Source organism: Ptychodera flava, chromosome 20, assembly GCF_041260155.1.
Source record: "Ptychodera flava strain L36383 chromosome 20, AS_Pfla_20210202, whole genome shotgun sequence".
NCBI lineage: Eukaryota > Metazoa > Hemichordata > Enteropneusta > Ptychoderidae > Ptychodera > Ptychodera flava.
Window position 1 is genome coordinate 15,185,852 of NC_091947.1, and position 24,829 is coordinate 15,210,680.

At 36.4% G+C, this 24,829-nt stretch overlaps 1 protein-coding gene across 1 annotated transcript in view; it reads left to right on the forward strand.

Moving 5' to 3' along the window:
- LOC139120136 (uncharacterized) overlaps positions 1-24,829 on the forward strand; it is a 68,360-nt gene that overhangs the window by 25,030 nt on the left and 18,501 nt on the right. Inside the window, exon 3 of the mRNA XM_070684287.1 lies at positions 14,033-14,112. The gene's annotated coding sequence lies outside the window, so the exon portion shown is untranslated. The remainder of the gene's footprint in view (positions 1-14,032; positions 14,113-24,829) is intronic.

The following is a 24,829-nucleotide window of genomic DNA, read 5'->3' on the forward strand; positions in this document are numbered from 1 at the left end:
CATAATTAGGTCTAATTTGCATAATTCAAGATTAGAGCGCTGTTTCTGGTACAACTGTACCAAATTTGATGAAACTTTGTGCAGATGGTTTTAGTCCCCACAGACACCATCCGGGGGGACTTATAGGTCATGTCCGTGCGTGCGTCTGTTCACGCAGACATCTCAGAGATGCCTGGAGCGATTTCATTCAAACTTGTCACAAGGATTACTTCATATGTCATACAGATGCATGTCAATTTGTTTTGTGGTACGATCCAATATGGCTGTCGTGTGGCCATTTTATTACGATTTTTTCATGTATAGAGCCATTACTCAGGCATGTTTCAACCGATTTTACTCAAAGTTGGTATAAGGACATATGCCAATGACATAGATATGCACACCAATTTGTTTTGTGATGCAATCCAATGTAGCTGCCTTACGGCCATTTTTTTTAAATTTTTTTCATGTACAGAGCCATAACTCAGGCAAATCTCAACCGATTTTATTCAAAGTTGGTACAAGGACATTGACCTATGTCATACATATGCACGTCAATTTGTTTGTGATACAATCCAATATGGCTGCTAGGCGCCCATTTTAGTACGATTTTTTCATGTACGGAGCCATTACTCAGGCATGTTTCAACAGATTTTATTCAAAGTTGGTACAAGCTCGAGTACGTTAAGGCGAGGCTCGAGAAATTTCTTATGAATATGCAAATTTGCACTAATAAATATTCATGTTTCCCTGAGCGCGCGCGCTCAGCTTGATTCAACCGGGTCGCGGACGTGTATGGTGTGCGAGTACTCGCGAGTGTAGCCTTCGAGGCTTCAGCTCATGTGGGCAAAAGACCCAAACGGGAGATTTGGAACGGCTATTTATGTCAGCCAACTTCACCGTTTCGGTCTTTAGCATATCAAGAGCCAACGAAGACTTATACATATCGAAATGAACGCAGTTTGACGAAGGATATTGTGGCTACGCCATCATGGTTGCCGCCCGGGGTTGCCGCCATATCACTGATATCAGCACATGTTGATCCCTGATGTGGCCCGCCACTTGTTTTCGCCATCATTCATCAAGGACAGACAGGGGTGTTTTGCAACAACTGGTTGTCACTACTCACGACATGTACAAAAAAAACGTCAGAAACAAAAGCGAGGTTGAGTATTTTATCGATCTCCAGAACTGCTCTCGCACTGACGCGATCGCTGAATGCGTGCTGAAATGGACGCGACCGCCTCGTTACTAGGATACAGTCAGCTGTCTCTACCCATAAAGCATTGTATGTGGTCCCTGGATGGGCTTCCCCAGGGGCCTGCATAGGGATTCCCCGGGCCGGCTAGAGTCCCAAATTACGACAAGAAAAATGCCAAAATCCAGCTGCTAAACTTGTTATTTTTTTAAAATCGCTGATTTGAATATTATACTTGACATGTTTGTCAAATCATGCTGGCAATTCTTTATCCCAGAAAGCAAGTGCAGGCACAGTTTGACCCCAATTACGCTCGTACTGGAGGTCGTCCATCAAGGGTCAGCTGATATTTTGTGGGAGTCATTAATACGGGGGCGAAATTTCTTACAGTATAGGTCGCACTAGTTATGGAAAGAGGGTTCAACGCGGACAGTGTGGTTATTTTCAGGATATGGGGGAGTCTACTGGCTGGATTCTGTGCTCGAACAGACAATACCATTTTCGAACCAAAATACGTTATTTAGTGAAATTAATTATTATTTCGGGGATTTTATCAACATAATACTATTTTGCGGAGTCGTTTTTTATAAAATACATATACAAAGTTTGACTAATACGGAAGGATGTGCCGATTTAGCCAGTAAAACCAAAACGCACTCGTCGATAGAGGGCGCCCTTGCGGGAGCCGTGCCTTAACATACTCGAGAGGACATTGACCTATGTCATACATATGCACATTGATTTGTTTTGTGATTATTCAATAGGCCGCCATGTGGCCATTTTATTACGATTTTTTTCATGTCCTGAACTACAGCTCAGACATGTATCAAGCGAATTTATTCAAAAGTATTTTTATCACAGACCTAATGAAGAGGACTCTATCCTCTCTGAGGACCTGTAATCAAAGTACCCATTAACAAGTGGGGACTGTGTCATCAACGATGACTTGTTATATTTAGTTTGCTTTTCACCATATTGTATGTCCTTGCCTGCACCACATAATTCAAAATTAAATATTGTTTTTGGCCCATACATACTTGAGGATAAGCTTATTTAGTCTCATACATTAAAGATGCACTGTTGACCTACAGAGTCCAAAGTTTTTACCATTGTATTGTAGATAGGTGTACACTCCAAATACTAAGTACAAGTGTGGTGAGTGTAACAAGCAAATGTTTTTTAGTCCCCACGGACACCGTCCGGGGGGACTTATAGGTTTGGTCGTGTCCGTGCGTGTGTGCGTGCGTGCGTCCGTCCGTCCGTGCGTCCGTCCGTCCGTTCACGCAGATATCTCAGAGATGCCCGAAGCGATTTCATTCAAACTTGGTACAAGGATTACTTCATATGTCATACAGATGCACGTCGATTTGTTTTGTGATACGATCCAATATGGCTGCCAGGCGGCCATTTTATTACGATTTTTTTCATGTACAGAGCCATAATTCAGGCATGTTTCAAATGATTTTATTCAAAGTTGGTACAAGGACATTGACCAGTGTCATAGATATGCACGTCAATTCTTTTTGTGATACGATCCAATATGGCCGCCGTGCGGCCATTTTGTTACGATTTTTTCATGTACAGAGCCATAACTCAGGCATATCTCAACCGATTATATTCAAACTTGGTACAAGGACATTGACCTATGTCATACATATGCACATCAATTTGTTTTGTGATACGATCCAATATGGCCGCCAGGCGGCCATTTTATTACGATTTTTCATGTACAGAGCCATAACTCAGGCATGTTTCTACAGATTTTATTCAAAGTTGGTACAAGGACATTGACCAATGTCATAGCTATGCACATCAATTTTTTTGTGATACGATCCAATATGGCCGCCATGCGGCCATTTTGTTACGATTTTTTCATGTACAGAGCCATAACTCAGGCATATCTCAACCAATTTTATTCAAAGTTGGTACAAGGACATCAACCTATGTCATACACATGCACATTGACTTGTTTTGTGATACGATCCAATATGGCCGCCGTGTGGCCATTTTATTACGATTTTTCATGTCCAGAACCATAACTCAGACATGTATCAAGCAAATTTATTCAAAGTTGGTACAAGGAGATTGACCAATGTCATACATATGCATGTTAATTTGTTTTGATATACGATCCAATATGGCTGCTGTGCGGCCATTTTGTTATGATTTTTTCATGTACAAAGCCATAACTCAGGCACATTTCAACCAATTTTAATCAAAGTTGGTACAAGGACATTGACCTACCGTATATCATACATATGCACATTGATTTGTTTGTGATTCGATCCATTATGGCCACCATGTGGCCATTTTATTACGATTTTTTCATCTCCTGAACTACAACTCAGACATGTATCTAGCGAATTTATTCAAAAGTATTTTTATCACAGACCTAATGAAGAGGACTCTATCCTCTCTGAGGACCTGTAATCAAAGCACCCATTAACAAGTGGGGACTGTGTCATCAACGATGACTTGTTAGTCAATGGCCCAAATTTATTTTCTATTTGATGGACAATAAATACATGTGTAATCAATGCCAACAATCCAGTTTAAGTAATTTGGTTTAGATAAGCCATTGTCCATTATATTACAATAGTTTGTGGCTAAATTTTCTCCCCTTCTGTATTATATAAGTTCACCGTTTCCTGTTTTAGATATTGTTGATCCTATTGAGTCCCATCTCTTATTCTTAATTCACTTTCACACATATCAAGGTTGTTGATACTTAGAATCCACACTTGAACTTATGCTGGAGCAGTAACCAACCAGTTCAAATAACTTTCATTTATGTCCAAACAATTTGACTTTTTGCCAAATTTCACATTTATGGCAATTAATAAACAGTAAGGAGGTACAAAGGACGTCGGTGCCCCCGGGCCCCATGTTTCTAAAATCATTCATTATGCAAATGAGCAAAAAGTATGCAAGCCAGACCTACCAAAAACTAATCAGTTCTTGCCATTTGCAAACTGAATCTATGTACCAGATTTGATTCTGATCTGATGAGCCGTTTTTGAGATATTGAGCCCGCAGACAGACAGACAGACATCGCTGCGAACATATATGCTCACGTGTGTCAACACGTGAGCAAAAATGACACCTTCGATTTTTGAAAGTGGCATTTGAGTTTGACTATTCGTAAAGGCATTTGACTATTCGTAAACTTGTGTTTACTTGCTAGTGTCCTATGGGACCTCTATGAGTTAGTCAAAAATGGGAGTTGTCAAAAATGAGATTTCGAAAGATGAAAATGGGATATACGACTCCAAAATAGGGATTTCGAAAGTTGAATATTGCATTTACGAATCCAAAATGGTGGTACAAATCCAAAATGTTGAGTTCGAAAGATGAAAATGGGATATACGAATCCAAAACGGGGATTTTGAAAGTTGAATATTCCATTTACAAATCCAAAACTGTGCTCTCCCTGGCCTTTCAAAATTGTTTAGTAAATATACGAATTCGGTTCAAAAAATATTAGTAAGCACAAATTATGTAATTCTGAGCCCGCCAATTTTGAAGAAGCACTTCCGGTACCCAATGAATATTTTAAGGGGATAGAAATGATGAATAATTTCATGAGAGACAAAGGCAAACGAAAAATTCCTTTTTAGTTTTTTTTGACAATTAGCACTCATATTTTGATAGGCATTTTCAAAAGGTCCATCGCATAAAACAGTACATCATGGGTCATAAATGCTTGTAACATTGAAATTTCTTCCTTGTCTCAATAAATGTCTGTATAAGCTGCAGTCATTATGCCATGTTCAGCTCTAAAATTCTTTTAAGACAACCACTGATCAGAACATTTGGCAGTCTGTGGTTTCGCACAAATTTTGTCTCGTTATAACTGCAAATTTAAGTGCGCAAACTGAAAATGGTGATCCTGCTAATGTTTTCACAGAGACAGTCTTATTTTTAAATGCTGCAGATGATCGTCATTTTTTTTTGTCTGGATAAACTTTCGTCGTGCGACTGTGCACAGCATTGGCTCTGGAGCATCAGAGAAAACTATCAGTATTCAAAACATTTGCTGAGATAGTTTCTTGTAAAATATTTTGCAGGAAACCTATTAAAATTTGAAAGTTCACAGAAAAATTCAATCTGCATATCATCAATGACAAATCTATGACAACTGAGATTTCGGGCTAAGATTTCCGGCTCGCTTTAGTGGCTCCATGCACAGACAAACACTTTGCGGTACGTCGTTCAACCATGCGCGGTATGGACTGCAGTTCGACTGTCTTTCAGGCTGACTGTTCTTGATCTCCTCTCGGCGGTTCATTGTTTCCGATTTTTTCACATCAGTTGCCATTTTTATCCTTAACTTTCTTTCCCAGCTGAGGATACTATCCATCTAAAGCATTTGTAACTGCCCGCTTCCCTCAATCCGCTTCAACCATCCATTCGGAAAGTTGACAGTGTGTGAGTGTTTGGGTGTCTCGAAATTACCGCAATCCATGTCACACCAGTATCTGAGTACACGACCCGGGATCTTGAAACCTTTTCGCGCATGCATGCTCATGTTGGCACAGGTCAAAGTCCAAAGCTATCACCATAATATGTCGATGCGCCAATGATAGGGCAGAGTAGTTTTTGAAAGACGAGATATTACAGTATTTCCCCGGAATTCATAATCTTAACCGAAAATCAGGCTTCAAAAATAACAAAATTATTCGTAAATGGCAGATCAGGCATTTTTTTTTCTTAAATTTTGATTTTTGTTCGTAATTTACGAACGTTACGAGCGACAGCAAGAGCACAGCAAAATGGGAGTACGAATCCAAAATGTTGAGTTCGAAAGATGAGAATGGGATATATGATCCAAAATGTTGAGCTCGATAGATGAAAATGTGATATACGAATCCAAAATAGGGAGTACAAATCCAAAATGTTGAGTTTGAATATTGGCATTAATTACATGCCATAGTTTCATAATCAAATGCAATATGGCTGCCTGGTGGCCATTTTGTTATGATATTTTCATGTCCAGAGCCATAACTCAGACATTTATCAACCGATTTTATTCAAAGTTGGTACAAGGACATTGACCTATATCATAAGTATGCATGTCTATTGGTTTCAAAATCCAATGCAAAATGGCTGCCTGGTGGCCATTTTGATACGTTTTTTCATGTACAGAGCCATAACTCAGACATATTTGCACCAATATTATTCAAAGTTGGTACAAGGACATTGACCTATGTCATACATATGCACATCAATTTGTTTCATGACATGTAGCAGTATCATGTCAATTATTGAATTTTCGTAATTAGGCTGATATGTCAAAAAATGCTGCATCAAATTTCATGAAACTTGGTACAGATGTTAAGCTCACATTGCTTTAACAGTGAATAAAGACATTTATCAGTGTCATGTTAATGAATTTGTAATTGCATATGTAATGAACTTTCCTAATTAGAGTGATATGTCCACAAATACTGCATCAAATTTGATGAAACTTGGTACAGATGTTGATCTATAGTGTTGTAATACAATTCAATGTATTGTTTTAATTAGTTGCTAATTTACATTACGTGATTAATTTTATTGTTTAGGGTGAATGTCCAGAAGCACTGCATCAAACTTTATGAAATATGGTACCGGTGATAATCTGTCAGTGTTATGATAGGATGCAAAAATGTTTGGCAACATCCTGTCGATTAGTTACTAATTGACTCATTTAATGACAGTGTTCTCCCTAGGATCAAGCAAAAGCGTAGCGGCTAATTTGCATAATCATTTGCATATCATTAACTTATATTTGCATATGGATGTAAGCTTGCACATATGCACCCACGCATTCATGTACACTCACAACAAAATGCAATGGTAACATACAAGTATGCAATTTGAACATCATGGAAACTCTTTATTACACTTAAATAAATCATCACAGTATAGTACAATTGCAAATAAAATCGAAGATTCAAACAGTAACAGCAAGTTCAGATTGAAAGCAAGAAATGGTTCGTCAGACTCTGTTTGGAGTTTCATTAATACATATATGCTAATAAAATTGTCAAAAATTGCCAACAAAGAGGAAAATTCATAAGTTTAAGCTTTACACAAGAAATGTAATTGAGTTTTATATCATTTTTGAACGACAAACACCGCGAATAATGTTTCATCACGGGGATCAATTTCAACCAGCCCCCCCGCGTAACTACCAGTGCCACTGAACATCGTCGTTCGATTCTTGATTTTAAAAATACCACCAAGATGATCACAAGACATGAACTAAGTACGACTAGAATCACTCGAAAATCAGGTGTAAAATCTTTCAGAGAACGTGTCAGAGTGGAACCACACGCGACGCCAGGATCAATGTCAACACGTTATAAACACGTCGGCCAACATGGCCGCCGCCATATTGGAATTTATGCAATGTGAACTCGATCGCGATCGTGATCGTACTCGGACAAAAAAAAAGATTATCGTTGTAAAATCATAATCAACCTCACTAGTCAACTGCTTCTTTTGTTTCTTTTGCGGTCCATTTCGTTGATCAAAGCATGGGAATGTGATCACAGGCCCCGCTAGTGCTACACCGCCTAACTCTGTGAATACTTGTCCTCGATGTATACCGACTAAAGGTCTTTGTTGGTCGTATAAATAGTCGTTGTAGAATGAAAACTTGTGAACAACCCAGCCGATTCTTCTATTGTTTTAACGTTCCTCTCAACACTTACGGACACGTTATCGGACGCATACCATACTTCACACCTTCCACTCTTTCACCAAGTTGAAAGTTGCAGTGAGCGCCAATGTGTAGACGATGCATGCAACAGCTGGTAGCTACGCAGAGCGCTAGCGTGTGAACTAAAGGATGGCGGGAATATTTTAAAGCATAGCGGGAGAATCAAAGCGTAGCGGGGAGAATCAAAGCGTAGCGGGAGAGGCGAAAGCGTAGCGGGACCGCTACGCTAAAATGGCCTGGGGAGAACACTGAATGACCTTTTGTAATTAGGATGGCGGCCTACATTGGTTTTATGTTTTCACCACCATAGAAATCATTCTCGGCCATTAAGTCCCATCTGTATCACAGTATTTTAATCACAGACCTAATTACTGAAGAGGACCCTATCCTCTCTGAGGACTTACAATCAAATTGCCCATTAACAAGTGGGGACTGTGTCATAAACGATGACTTGTTTTCTAAAATCTTCTTTACTCAAACTACTAATCGATAAGCAATCATATTTCCTTTGTAGGTCTGATGACCTCATTGTATTTTGTTCAAATGAAGATGAAATTTGCATAATAGATTTTTGGGCTATAATTTTCATGTATTTTTTCAAACAATTTTTCAATTACCACTGGTCAGATTGCTTTCAAATTTGTTATGCAGCCTTTGGAAATACCGTTATTGAGTTATATGTAAATTAATACTGGTATAACATTTGCATATTTAAATATTTCAGAATTTGTTTTTTAGCTACTATAGACTATAGTCTATAGAAGCTATTGGGATGGGTATCCGTCCAGCGTCCGGCGTCAGTCTGATTGTAGTTGTTGAAACTTGCTATATACATCAAAGATACATGTACTGTGATATAACATTATTGAAAGTCAAAAGACATTTTTACTTCAGCCAATTCCTAATTTGAATATTAAATGAATTTTCATAATTAGGGATATTTATCTGAATTGACTAGATCAAAATTGATGAAACTTGCTATATACACTAAAGACACTATAATACAACATTATTGAAAGTCATTAAGCATTTTCTCTTCAGCCAATTCCTAATTTGCATATTTAATGATCTTTCCTAATTAGAGATATATATCTGAATTGACTTGACCAAAGTTGACAAAATTTGCTACACATATTACAGATACCATGATACAACATTATTGACAATCATTAAGCATTTTTACTTAAGCCAATTCCTAATTTACATATTTAATGAACTTTGCTTATTATGGATATATACCGGGATTTACTTGATCAAAGTTGGCAAAATATGCTATGTACAGTGATGATTATACCAGGTACTAGGTTAAAAACAATATCGAAAGTCTTTCACATTTTTATGTCAGCTAATTTATAATTTGCATATCTCACAGCTCGGCATATATGGCTTGAAGGACTTGGCCAACGGTAATTACACTTTCTATATAAATTGGTGGTACAATAAACGCAGTCAATAACTTTAATATTTTATTTCAGCTAATTTCATATTTGTATACTTCATGACCTTTTAGAATTAATCGGCGGTGATTATTGTTCATTGTGTTGATCATAATAATTTCAATGAAGTTTCAAACATGTGGCAAAGGTTCAAATTTACACATAACCTCAATATATAATGAAACACGTGAGCATTTACAGTTCATATCTGGTTACGGAATTTTTTTGTCATTTTTGGTCAAAGTTTGACTTACATTGTGTGTAATTCTTGTACTGTACAAACCCTATCAATTCACCCAGAAAAAAATAATTAATATGATTTTAAATAATTGAATCAATTAGGAAATCATCAAAGCCAAATAATTTAGTGTGGAATTATCAGAAAGTTCAACTTTTTTTTGACAGTTCATAGTGAATTGAGGATTAAAACATGTAAAGGCAACTTTCCTGAATCCCAACTTTGATATATTCTGAACCACCATTTATGTTAACTAAAAGAAATTGCTCATAATAGTTTGTCATGATAGGGTGGTCAAATAAATAGAGATAGAGAAAGTTCTAATTTCCATTTATGGTTGACTTGGTAAGGATAAAATAAGATTACTTTTTGAGGAAAAAAATAGAGTGGTCAATTAAAAGAGTGGTCAAAGTGATAGGGTTTTTAGCTACTATAGACTATAGTCTATAGAAGCTATTGGGATGGGTATCCGTCCGGCGTCCGTCGTCAGTCTGTATGTATGTATGTATGTATGTATGTATGTATGTATGTATGTATGTCCGTTTGTGAGGCGTCCGTCCACTCAAATATCTTGAGAACCGCAGTACTTACTGATTTGATATTTGTTGTGTAGATGAAAAATATGATTTTGAGAAACTATTTTTTTTAATTTTTTGATATTGTTGAAAATAGGCAAATTAATGCTAAAAAAGGTGTTTTTGGTAAAAAATTTTCTTCTTCATAACCGCTGGTCAGACAGCTTTGTTATTTGGTATACAGGTCCCTAGGGGTAACCCAACTTAGATTTGTTCAAATTGTGATGAAATATGCAAATGTGTATTTTTAAGGAATTTTTTTGTCATTTTTGGTCAAAATTTGACTTACATTGTATGTAATTCTTGTACTGTATAAACCCTATCAATTCACCCAGAAAAAAATAATTAATATGATTTTAAATAATTGAATTAATTAGGAAATCATCAAAGCCAAAATAATTTTAGTGTAGAATTATCAGGAAGTTCAACTTTTTTTGACAGTTCATAGTGAAATGCTTACCATCTTGGAGGATTAAAACATGTAAAGGCAACTTTCCTGAATCCCAACTTTGACATATTCTGAACCGTCATTTATTGTGCCCTGTATGTTATCTAAAAGAAATTGCTCAAAATAGTCAATAGAGACAGAGATAGGGATAGAGATAGAGAAAGTTCTAATTTCCATTCATGGTTGACTTGGTAAGGATAAAATAAAATTACTTTTTGAGGAAAAAATAGAGTGGTCAATTAAAAGAGTGGTCAAAGTGATAGGGTTTTATGGTAAAGCTAGGCTGTAAGATTCCTCATGTGCTATTTATAGCAATTATGCAATCTGTGTAAACAGTGCAATGAAAGTTACATGATTCCTTATAATGCTTTTGATGACCTTGAACTTCTTAAGTTCAAACATTTGTCTCTTCAGTGTGCTTTCTCTGAGTATGTACAGTCTCAACTTATTCAACAGAACTCACTTACAATGTTAATCAAAGATATCCACCTTCTTTATCAATACATGTGTCACAAAAGGTTATTCTCTACATAACACAGCAGAGCTCTGTCAACTGTTGAGTTGCTTGTTCTTTCAAAACCGCTGGTCAGACAGCTTTAATATTTGGTTTACATGTCCCTAGGATGACCTAAGTGAGAGATAATATCATACAGTTAGGAAATACTTAATTTTGTATCCATGTCTATTGTAGCTTCAGGGACTTTGGCCCTATGTTTATGGTAAAGCTGGCTGTAAGATTCCTCATGTGCTATTTATAGCAATTATGCAATCTGTGTTAACAGTGCAATGAAAGTGTAACATGATTCCTTATCTTAAGTTTCAAACATTTGTCTCTTCAGTGTGCTTCCTCTGAGTACGTACAGTCTCAACTTATTCAACAGAACTTACTTACAATGTTAATTTGAAAGTTAAAATGTGCTTGGTTAATAGGATAAAATACTGATATTAAAAGATAACCAGCTCAAGATTCTTTATAACCTGACAGATATGCTGTTTTTTATGACGTAAATCTTGATTTAAGCAAGTCTTGTTTACTTTAATTAGAATGTAATTAACTCTCGTTTATTTGCTATTATAGACTAATATAGTCTGATGAAATATGCAAATCTGTATTACGGAATTTTTTTTCCATTTTGGTCAGGCCATCCTGAAATGAGCTATCAAAGATATCCACCTTCTTCATCAATACATGTGTCACAAAAAGTTATTCTCTACATAACATAGCAGAGCTCTGTCAACTGTTGAGTCGCTTGTTTTTCAAAACCGCTGGTCAGACAGCTTTAATATTTGGTTAACATGTCCCTAGGATGACCTTAGTGAGGATAATTTCATACAGTCAGGAAATACTTAATTTTGTATCCATGTCTATAGTAGCTTCAGGGACTTTGGCCCTATGTTTCAGAATTGTTTTTATCATCAGGTCTTCGTCAACTGAATAGCAATGTAATTTGCTTTGTATAGTAAAGCCGATGATGAAATTTTGTTTCCCCCGATAATACTTATTCACACCCCATCAATTAGGAGTATTTAATCACATTATAGCATGCATATCTGGAGCTGACCTCACTAAGCCTGTCAATTATTCCAATCATATAAGTTTTATCATTAACCCTCGAGGGTCTATGGTTGTATTCAGCAGAAAAAGAAAAATCACATCAGAGCTATATCAGCTGCTGGACGCTTGTACTTGTACCAACAGCATGTTTATACCAGATATGAACTGTAAATGCTCACATGTTTCATTGTATATTGCAGTTATGTGTAAATTTGAACCTTTGCCACATGTTTGCAACTTCATTGAAAGTATTATGATCAACATAATGAACAATATTCACCACAGATTAAACTCTATAGGTCATTAAGTATTAAAATACGCAATTAGCTGAAATAGAATAATTAATTTCTTTGACTGCTGTCATTGTATCACCACTTTATATAGCAAGTGTAATTGCCTTTGGTCAAGTCCTTCAAACTATATATTTCAAACTTTGAAAGCTCATTACATATGCAAACTATTAATTAGCTGACATGAAAACTTAAGTGCGAAATGACTTTCAATATTGGTATAACCTGGTATAATCATCAATATACATAGCATGTTATGCCAACTTTGATCAAATAAATCCAAGTATATATCCCTAATTAGGAAAGTTCATTAAATACACAAATTAGGAATTGGCTGAAGCAAAAATGCTTAACGCCTATCAATAATGTTAGCCTACATAATGGTATCTTTAATGTACATAGAAAGTTTCATCAATTTTGGTCATGTAAATTCAAATATATATCCCTAATTTCAAAAATTCATTAAATATTCAAATTAGGAGCTGGATGAAGTAAAATGCTTAATGACTTTCAGTAACGTCGTATCATAGTATCTTTAATGTACATAGCAAGTTTCGTCAACTTTGGTCAAGTCAATACAGATAAATATCTCTGACTATGAAAGTTCATTAAATATGCCAATAAGGAATTGGCTAAAGTTGAAATGCTTAATTTCAATAATGTTCTATCATAGTATCTTTAATGTACATAGCCAGTTTCGTCAACTTTGGTCTCGTCAATTCAGATAAATACCCCCAATTAGGAAAGTTCATAAAATATGCAAATTAGGCATTGGCTGAAGTAAAAATGCTTAATGATATTTAACAATGTTCTATCATAGTATCTTTAATGTACATAGCAAGTTTCATCAATTTTGGTCTTGTAAATTCAAATATATATCCTTACTTTCAAAAGGTCATTAAATATGCAAATTAGGATTTGGATGAAGTAAAAATTCTTAATGACTTTCAATAATGTTAAATCATAGTATCCTCAATATGCATACCAAGTTTCGTCAATTTTGATCGAGTAAATTCAGATATATATGCCTAATTAGGAAATTTCATTAAATATGCAAATTAGTAATTATCTTTCACATCAGCCCTTTAATTACTTTCATAGCTGATATATCTTGATGTGATCAACATTTGTAGCAAATCTCATCAAATTGTGTGCAATCGTTCTCAATGTATATCCGTTTTTTCTAAAATCATTAATTATGCAAATGAGCAAAAAGTAAGCAAGCCACACCCACCAAAAACTAATCAGTTCTTACCATTTGCAAACTAAATCTATGTACCAGATTTGATTCTGATCTGATGAGCCGTTTTTGAGATATTGAGCCCACAGACAGACAGACCCACAGACAGACAGACAGACAGACACACACACACACACACACACACACACACAGACAGACAGACATCGCTGCGACATATGCTCACGTGTGTCAACACGTGAGCAAAAAATGGTATCACTTACATTCATTGCATAGCATATACCAGGGCCCAGATAAATTGCCCATCTTGATGTAGTCATCCCATTATCTCATGTTGCCAAAGTTCTCTTCAGGATATTCAGGATATACATGTAAATCAATAAGTAGATAATTTGGTTTCTTATTTCAGATGCAGAACGAATACGAAGTAAAGGCAAGTTTGAGTGTGTTATAAAGCCTATGGAAAAGCCTGTCACTCTTACATGCAAGGTACCATATCTTTCTTGATAATTATAAAAGAAATACTATTCACGACCAAGTTCACAAAGTACATTTGTATCATCTTGTATCAAGCACCTGCCAAAATGTTAGTCCAATGTTATGATTTAGCATTCATATTGGAATAAATATTCCATTTGATCATCCCTGTGAAATATTATGGTAGCTAGTTCTGCCATGATGACATAGCATTTTTCAACAGGTTGTGGCTTTGTGCATCTTAGTTTGATATTTAGGCAATGAACCAACCCCAGGGCATGTGAACCATGAAGTTTTTATCAGTTCATATTATGTATAAAAGCTTGAAAGACTTGACCAAATGAAGTGGTGATACAATGACAGCAGTAAAAGAAATTAAGTATTTTTATTTCAACTATTTACATATTTATATGCTTAACAACTTTGGAATTAATCTGTGGTGAATGTTGTTCATGATGTTAATGAAGTTTCAAACATGTTGCAAAAGTTTCAATTTACAGACAACTGCAATATGTACTGAAATACAGGAGTATTTTCAGCTCATATCTGGCTCTCAAAAGGTGCTCCTTGTATTGCTTTAAAATTTGGTATGCAGGTTCCTTCAGGTGACCTTTGTTAAAATCATGTGGAAATTTGTTATTACCATTGCCCATTTTAAGTCCAAAATCTTCCTCTAAGAAATTGCTCATCCTCTTTCTTTGAAATTTATATACAGGTTCCAAGAGGTGACCTAAGTCAGCTTTATTCAAATCATGGTGAAATTTTATATTTACGTTTGGGACATTTTTAGCTCCCATAGCCATATGTATATATGGCAATGGAAGCTATTCTTATAGGCTAGGGAACTGTCTGTATGTATGTATGTCTGTGTGTCTGTATGTCTGTATGTCTGTCCGTCAACATCAAAAACTCCAAAACCGCTGCACATTTCATCTTGATATTTGGTGTGTACATGGATGATGAGCTGTAGATGAGATTTTGTTCAAATGAAGTTGTCATTGCCAAAAATATGCAAATTAAGTGAAAAAATGTAAAAACAGTCAAAATTGAAAAACTCAATAACCACTGAGCAGATTACATGAAAAATTAGCATGTAAGTACTTTGGGCTGACCTGAAATGATTGTGCACATCTTGGGTCAGTATCTTGGATTTGCTATTTTTCATGAATTTTTTTGTAATTTTCTCCCATTTTTGATCAAAAAATCTTCTTCTCTGAAACCACAAGTCTGATTGATTTGAAACTTGGTATGGAAGTGCATAGGAGTGACCTTTCCCAAATTTGGGCAAATCGTGGTGAAATTTGCATATTTTAGTTTACACGTCCATAGACTCCCATGTATAGGCAGATCTCCATAGACTCCCATGTATAAAGCCACGAAAAATAAAAATTTAGTTTCTCATCGTATTCATATTGCAAAAAGGATGCAGTAACACAATTTTTAGTCCCCATGGATGAAGTCCAGTGGGCTTATAGATTGGGTCATGTCCGTCCGTTAGTCCATCCGTGACTCCATCCGTTCACGCAGATATCTCAGATATTTTGACAAAATGTCACGTGACCTCGGTGACCTTTGACCTCAAATATACATATTTGTCCATAACTCAGTAACCACAAGTGCTACACCCTTCATATATGGTATGATGGCACACCTTATGACGCCACATATTGTACCTCATTAATTATGCGCATATCTAATTTTGAGCGAGCCAATAGAGCTAGAGTGTCTGATTTTTGGTCTATAGGGATGACTTAGCAATACAAAATGTCACGTGACCTCGATGACCTTTCACCTGAAATATATGTTTATGTTAATAAATAAGTAACCACAAGTGGTATGTCCTTTGTAGTTCGTAGGATGGGAGACCTTATGACAACACATGCTTTACCTCATTAATTATGCACACATCTAATTCTTGGCAAGCGAATAGAGCTAGAGGTCTGATTTTTTGGCAAATAAGGATTAATTAGCAATATAATTTTTTTTCACAAATTTCATGTGACCTCGATGACCTTTGACCTTTATACATATATATGCATATCTCAGTAACCACAAGTTCTATACCCTCCAATTTTGATAGGATATTAGACCTAAGATGTCACATCTTGTACCTCATTTATTATGCGCATATGTATTTCTTGGCTGGCCAATACAGCTAGAGGTCTGATCTTTTTTCCCGATTTAGAACCATAACTTAGACATGCCTCATGTGTTTCAAATTGGGAACAACAACATAGACCTATGTGCCCATAGATCTCAACATATACACTCCAGTGATACATCTTAATGACCACATTTCCCTGCCCCATCAAGACTAATACTCCTATTACAAGTGGGGACTATGTCATTGTCAATGACTTGTTGAGTTAATGGTTGTATCACAGTATTTGGTATTTCTAATTCTGTATTTTTTTTCCATTTTATATTCTGAATAAATACATTAAACATATTTCGCTGTCTCCAGTACATTACATTTAAGTATTTTCACTTCATACACTTTATCCCTTTCACACATGTTCAAATATCTGACCATAGAACAAACACTAGATAGTCCAGGATGGGAGCTACAGTGTAATTGACGCTATTTTTTATCTTTCCTGTTTTTAGCTCCAATTTGCCATACATATATGGCAATTGGGAGTTTATAAGGTTGAAAAAGTCTGTATATGTCTGTCTGTATGTATGTATACATGTATGTATGTATGGATGTCTGTCAGTTAGTCAAGGTTTTATTCAGTAATATCGTCACCGTGTGAAACTATCACTCTCCTAATGTTGTGCAAAGGCCTTCGGCCCATCATACTTTACATAGTATTCAAATGAAATAAATGACAGGAAAGTAGAATATCACACACTATAACATTTTTTACATATCATTCAACTCATTTCTCAGTCGCATTGTATGAAAAACTTATGCAGATAAACATTGCAGAGTAGCTATATCATCATCCGTCATCAATTGAATAAATTTCCTTTCAGAAGGTGGATTAAAATATCTTACAGGAATGTATTTACTTCTCTGATTTTCAAAAAAAGGACATATCAAAGGAAGTGGTATTCGTCCTCAATTTCTGTTCTATCACATAGTAAGCAAAATCTTAAATCTCGGTCTATTCCGAATTTACGATCCACCTCAATCTGTAAAGAATGGGAAGAGGTGCGAAACCTTGCAAGCATTCGCGCATGTGCGAGGATTTTCACAGAAAAAAGATACTTTTCCAGCTCCATGGATGATTTAAATTGTCTGTACCATGTCAACTTTTCGAGTAAACAGACTTCACTATACCACTTTTCATACAGGTAATTTTTAATTCTCTCAACAAAAGTCTGCATAAAAGAATTTACATCATCTATTTCTTGTTTTCCATACATCATGTAAATTACATAACTGCAAAAATGTTTTAATATGCTGTACCATGTTGGTTTGGATCTAACAACTGATTGTTCAATGGTATAAAGCATGTTGTAGCATTTCTTTGGGTATCTACTTGAAGGCATTTTCAGAAGTTTTGTCCAATATTCAATGCAACGTTTTGCCGTATATAAAAAGATTTGATGTCTACCACTTCTCCTAAAACTACGACATTTGGTGCATTTCCAGCAACTCCTAAAAATAACGACAGGCATAGTGAATTCTCTCTAGACTGCCATGTCTTTCAAAACCCCAAACCTCTGACCCATATGTCAAAATAGGTAAAATCTTAGTGTCGAATAGTTTAAAGAATGTATTATAAGGAAGCATACCAATTTTTCTGCTAACCTTACAATACCCATGAAAGCTTTACGTGATTGCTGTGCTAACGTTTTAGTTGCCATCGACCATATCAATCTACATGAAAACATAATACCTAAATATTATAATAAGAAACAACTGTACTCTTTCCCATTGAAAAACCATTTCTCAGCTTTGAAAGAAAACCACCTGCTTTAATTTTGTCTTAGCTAGGTTCACTGACAATTTCCATGTTTTACAATGTGACTCTAGACAATAAAGTAGACGTTGTAAGCCAACAATCGTATCTGAAAATACTACAACATCGTCTGCAAATAGCAAACAAAAAATTTCTATTAAATCTGGAAAAAGTTTGATGCCGCGATAACCTCTATTTTGTATTTCACTAATAAATTCGTTTATAAAAAAGGAGAACAGAAAAGGACTTAACATACAACCTTGGCGTACGCCAATAGGGCTATCAAAGCAACCTGTATCTTAATGTTTTACCCGTACACATGATTTCACATTTTGGTACATTGCATATAGAATCTTAAACATTTTGCCTTTGATTCCACCTCGTAAGAGGATATACGAAAGTCGCTTGTGCTCCACTGAATCAAATGCCTTGGAAAAATCGACAAAAGCACAGTAAATTTGCCTCTTTTACGTGATAAATACTTTTGGACGATGGACTGAAGAATAAAAATATTGTCAACAGTCGAATAACCACCATGAAAACCTGCCTGTGCTTCGTGAATTTTTCCAAGTGCTTCTGACCAGAAAGTCAAACGACTATTTAAAATGAAAGTAAAAATTTTACTGAAAATGCTAAGCAAAGAAATAGACCTTATTCTTAAATGGCGGACGAGATCTCGTTTAACCCGAGAAGCGCGTGAGTTGTGTTTTGGGGGGCAACTTACTTCCGGTTCGTGAATACTAGCATGGTTTCCCGGCATGGTTTACAAGTCATGCATGGCGTACGACAGTGATGAGTAGAACACAGCCGATCTTCCTAAAAGTACTCTGACCTACAAATTACTGAAACGGTGGAAGGCGTCTGAGCTGAAAGCATTTCTAAAGGATCGCAATATATATCTCTCTATACGGTTCGATCAATTTCAAGATGACTGGACGAGAGACCTTAAGCTTAAATGTAGGCTATTCGTAGTGGTTTTGGCATGGAGAAAATGAAAGAATGGTGACTCCATGCGGCAATACGAAACTCTGCGATCCTATCGACTGTTCCATGCAGGCTACGTACAAAACATAGAAGCTAACAATCAAACTAGATTTTGAATGTAATAAAGGGAAAGCGGCTCCCCACATCGCCTACACTATTTTTATGTTCTCTGTTTTCATGTTTGATTTTGTGTGTTCGGCTATTGGTGTAGATATAAGCCATGGCTAGATGTAGCCGTAATCGGGCTGTCGAATGACAGTGTGATCATTTGACGCTACGTTTCGAAACCAAATATTTCTGTCATACATAACAATCTATATATCGGGTATAATATTAATACTAGATAACACAGAAAAGACTTGCTTTGTGTCGTGGCTCGCCAGATTCGCGAAATTACTGATATTTTACCTCAGACTGGGACTCTAATAATCTATACTAGACAATTCCAAAATGACTTTGCCTTGCGTCTAGACACACCCGATCTGTGAAATCACAGATATTTACTTCATCTTTATCGGCAATTGGGACTCTAATATCGATACTAGAATGACTTGCCTTGTGTCTCCGGCACGTCTGGTCTATGTAAATTGCCGATAAATATTCAGAACTCTAATATCGATACTAGTTGATTCTAGACTTTCATATCGCGGGTAAATATCCAATAATATATATGAGATTTTACCATCTCACAGATCTTGACAAGCCCGACTTCCTCAATTCGACTCTAACTTCGATACTAGACGATACTATACTTGTCAAATTGCGGGTAAATATTCGATGTATATCTGGGATTTCACTACATTACAGATCTAGCCCGGCGGTCTGGCCGAGCCCGATTTCCGTAGTCCGACTATACGATACTAGACTTGTCTAAAACTGTTATCCTATATTGGAAATTTCACCAACCCACATATCTGACCAAACAATTCCGTGTGTTGTCTAGTTGCTGTCAGTATACGATATAATATTACAGGACAATGTCGCTGTGTCCTGGAAATCCAGTTTACCTCGACACGGTCGATACGCTAAACAAGGACTCTTTTATGACCACAACAAGATCTCACACATGCTTCAGAAATGGGGAACATATTGAATAGCGTCTCTACTCTTGCGAAAAAAAAATGAGGTAAGGTCTTTCGCCTAGATGCAGTAGGGCCGATCAGTCTGTTCAGTTTTTATTTGCGAATTTCATATTTTGCAAATCTCTTTAAAAAATAAATTTCGTGTCTTGAATAATTTTGTCATGATGTATTTAGCTTAGCAAAACGTTTGGGTGAACTTCTTTCCATATAGCGAAAGTTACTGGCCATTGTCTTTAGAACAGCAGGACATCCCTCAGGAGTCACTGGTCCGGCATGAAAATAGCTGGTCTCGGGCCATCGGGTTGGCGTGAATTTCGCAAGCTGTGTATTTGTGCATTTATGTGTCGGTAGTGTTGCGTAATTTGTTTCCGCATTTATGTTTGATATTTCTTGTTGTGAATATTCTCGTTGTATTAACTTTTCATTAAATGTTTTGACTTTGTTGTTAAAGTCCTCTTCATTGTAACATGTCCTCATGATCAGGCCCTTGAAGGTTGATTTTGGATGACATGATTTTCTCTGTAAGAACTTAAATGTATCTGTTGGTTTTGTGTGTGTTCTCGTGTCCAGTATGTTTTTGTTGTTGTAAATGACTAGATCAAGATGTGTTATTTTGTGTGAAGAACTTTCATATGAAAATTTGAAAGTAGATGCATTTTGTTAATTAGTGTTATGAATTCGTGGAGTTCGTGTTCTGTTCCAATGAAGATCAGGAAATATCGTTTCTGAATCTACACCATAGTGATATTTTTATTTTATGTTGACGTATGATTTTCAGGCATTAGGCCTACAGTCAAAACGTACCTTTTCCAACCCACCCAGAACCAACTCGCCCGAAGCCAACTCGCCCGTTGTTTGAGATGGGGTGTAGTTGTAGATTCCATGTACGCTAACCCTTTGGCCCGAGGCCAGCTATTTTCATGCCGGGCCAGACGTAAAAGACGTGAAAGACTGTCCTGCTGTCCAAAGACGTGAGCCAGTAACTGCAGTAACTATCCCTATACGTAAAGAAGTCAAACGAAATTTATTCTTTCAAGAGATTTGTAAAACGTGAAATTCGCAATAAAAACTTGTCCGTGTTGGCACATATTTCAAGCCAGCACCTGAGGTTCTCCATGTTAGCAATATTTGTTGACAGAAATAAAAGGTACTCAAAACATTGCAAAATAGTATCGGGCGAGTTGGCATCGGGCGAGTTGGTATCGGGCCCGGGTATCGGGCGAGTTGGAATTGGGTGAGTTGGTTGTGGGCGGGTTGTTTTTCAGAATATCAAAAAGTTTATGAATCGGTGAAATGACATATAAGACTAATCTCTTCTTTTAAAATAGTCATATGCACTACGGGAATCGTGTCCACCCATGACTTCCATATGCACTGTACGCGCACGCATGGCTTCCTGGAAGTAAAGTTGCCCCCAAAGCAAAACTCACGCGCTTTCTCGGGCTAAACGAGATCTCGTCCGCCATTTAAGAATAAGGTCTATTCCCCTAAAGTTTTCAGGATTATTAAATGAACCACTCTTTGTAATGGAATGATAATAGCTCTGAACCAATCCTCTAGAAAAGTACCAGATTCAAAAAGCCTGTTAAAAAGGACACTGAGATAAGTAAACAAAAAGTTGCTAGTGGATTTAAAGAATTCCCCCAAGAGACAATCTGGCCAGCTGCTTTTCCATTTTTAGCTCCCATATAATGTGCATATGTATATATGCAAATGGGAGGTATTCGTATAAGGTGGAAAAATGTCGTCTGTATGTATGTATGTATGTATGTATGTATGTATGTATGTCCGTCCACATCAAAAACTCCTAAACCGTAGCACCTACTGTCTTAGTATTTTGTACAGGTGCACCTAAGGGTGGAGATGTGAATTTGTTCAAATGAACATGTCAGTGCCAAAAATATGCAAATGAGGGGGAAAAAAGGAAAAATCCTGCAAATGGCTAAAACTCAGTAAGCTGTGGTCAGATTTGGTTGAAACTTGGTTGCAGATTTCTTTAGGTATTCTAAGTATGTGTGCAAAAATTGGGATGAAATTTGCATGTTTGTATTTTTAGGGTATTTTTTCAGACTTTAGTCAAAAAATCTTGTTCTCTGAAATCGCTCGTCTGATTGCTATGAAACTTCATATTCATGTTCCTCAGAATGACCTCAGTCATGCTTGTGCAAATTGTATTGATATTGTCATATTTGTAATTTTGGGGCAATTTCCCAATTTTGATAAAAAAAATTTTATCCAAAAACTACTGATTTGATAGCTTTGATATTTGGTATACAGGTATCTTAGATTAATCCCAATATAGTGTATTGAAGATATGTTGAAACTGGCAATTTTTTTATTTTGGGGCAATTTTTGCCTTTTTGGTCAAAAAATTTTTCTCCTAAAACTTGTGATTTGGTAGCTTTGATATCTAGTGTACAGGTTCCTAGGTTTATGTTAATTAGATATATTGTAAATTAGGATGAAATCTGCAATTTTGTATTTTGGGGGGCAATTTTTCTCATTTTTGGTCAAAAAATTTGTTTCTCAAAATTTACCAGTCTGATTGCTTTGATATTTAGTAAACCGGTTCTTAGGGTTTTTGTTAATAAGATATATTGAAATTAAGTTGAAATCCGGAATTTTGAATTTTTGGGGCAACTTTGCGAAACTGTCAGTTTTACTGGGATATCTTTCATTTTGTATTTTTAAGATTTTTTTGGTAATTTTATACCTACTGGAACTAAGAGTATATAATGTGGTGATTTAGTAAGCATTTGATATGGTTAACTTTATTTGGTGTTGAAATGCGGTAAAAAAATCCTGGCAGATTTTGAAAAAATTCCAAACAAATGCCAATAAAAAATTCAGCCAGAGAAGGTTTGATAAAAGAAAAGGTGGGTGAGTGGGGAAAAAGAATGTACAATGGATCGGATAAAAGATAATGTACCTCATCGATCTTCCAGACACCATCCCTTATCAAATGGTCCAACCCGATGTATTTTTGTGCACAATTAACCATGCAGTGTATTTAGTCCCCACGGACACCGTCCGGGGGGACTTATAGGTTTGGTCATGTCCGTGCGTGTGTGCGTCGTGCGTGCGTGCGTGTGCGTGCGTCCGTGCGTCCGTGCGTCCGTTCACGCAGATATCTCAGAGATGCAAGAAGCGATTTCATTCAAACTTGGTACAAGGATACTTCATATGTCATACAGATGCACGTCAATTTGTTTTGTGATGCAATCCAATATGGCCGCCAGGCGGCCATTTTATTACGATTTTTTCATGTACAGAGCCATAACTCAGGCATGTTGAACCGATTTTATTCAAAGTTGGTACAAGGACATTGACCAATGTCATAGATATGCACGTCAATTTGTTTTGTGATACGATCCAATATGGCCGCCAGGCGGCCATTTTATTACAATTTTTTCATGTACAGAGCCATTACTCAGGCATGTTCCAACCGATTTTATTCAAAGTTGGTACAAGGACATTGACCTATGTCATAGATATGCACGTCAATTTGTTTTGTGATACGATCCAATATGGCCGCCAGGCAGCCATTTTATTACAATTTTTTTCATGTACAGAGCCATTACTCAGGCACGTTTCAACTGATTTTATTCAAAGTTGGTACAAGGTTATTGACAAATGTCATAGCTGTGCACGTCAATTTGTTTTGTGATACGATCCAATATGGCCACTGTGCGACCATTTTTTACGATTTTTTCATGTACAGAGCCATAACTCGGGCATATCTCAACCGATTTTATTCAAAGTTGGTACAAGGACATTGACCTATGTCATACATATGCACGTCAATCTGTTTTGTGATACAATCCAATATGGCCGCCAGGCGGCCATTTTATTACGATTTTTTTCATGTACAGAGCCATTTCTCAGGCATATCCGCATGTTTCAACTGATTTTATTCAAAGTTGGTACAAGGACATCGACCAATGTCACAGCTATGCACATCAATTTGTTTTGTGATGCGATCCAATATGGCCACTGTGCGACCATTTTTTACAATTTTTTCATGTCCTGAACCATAACTCAGACATGTATCAAGCGAATTCATTCAAAAGTATGATTATCACAGACCTAATGAGAGGACTCTATCCTCTCTGATGACCTGTAATCAAAATACCCATTAACAAGTGGGGACTGTGTCATCAACGATGACTTGTTAACCATGCAGTGTATTTTTTTAAGATGTCAAGTTAGATAAGGATTTGAAAGGAACAGTCAAGTTCACCACAGTTTAACTTTATCTCTTGTGTCATCATCCTTGTGTACTTGGTTAAGTTTGTAAGTTGTTCCAGATGTGGATGCACCAGCTGTTCTGGAAGAAAACAATGTTTACTTTTCCCTGTATAGGGTTTTCTGAGTAATGATTTTATGTTGAAATTTCTCCATGTATCTGGTGTATGGGCAAAGTGTAAACATTGGTTGCATGTTATGTATTTCAGTCTATGTCAAATATTGTAAATGAAAAATCAAGAACAGTTTACTGTGTGCTTGTAAAAGATAACATATTTGTCAATACATAAACTGCCTTGCAGATTGATTGTCTTAAAGATTATCACAGAAGTAGAAAAGGAAAAGAAACTAATCAAATTGCTGTAACATATTCACTCTCAGTGCCTGTATAGGCCAATACTTAACTATTTTATCATTACATTCAGCTGTTTGTTATATATCCCTCTGTGCCAGTCTGTGTACCGGTATGTCAGTCTGTCTGTACATGTATATGTACCGGTATGTCCA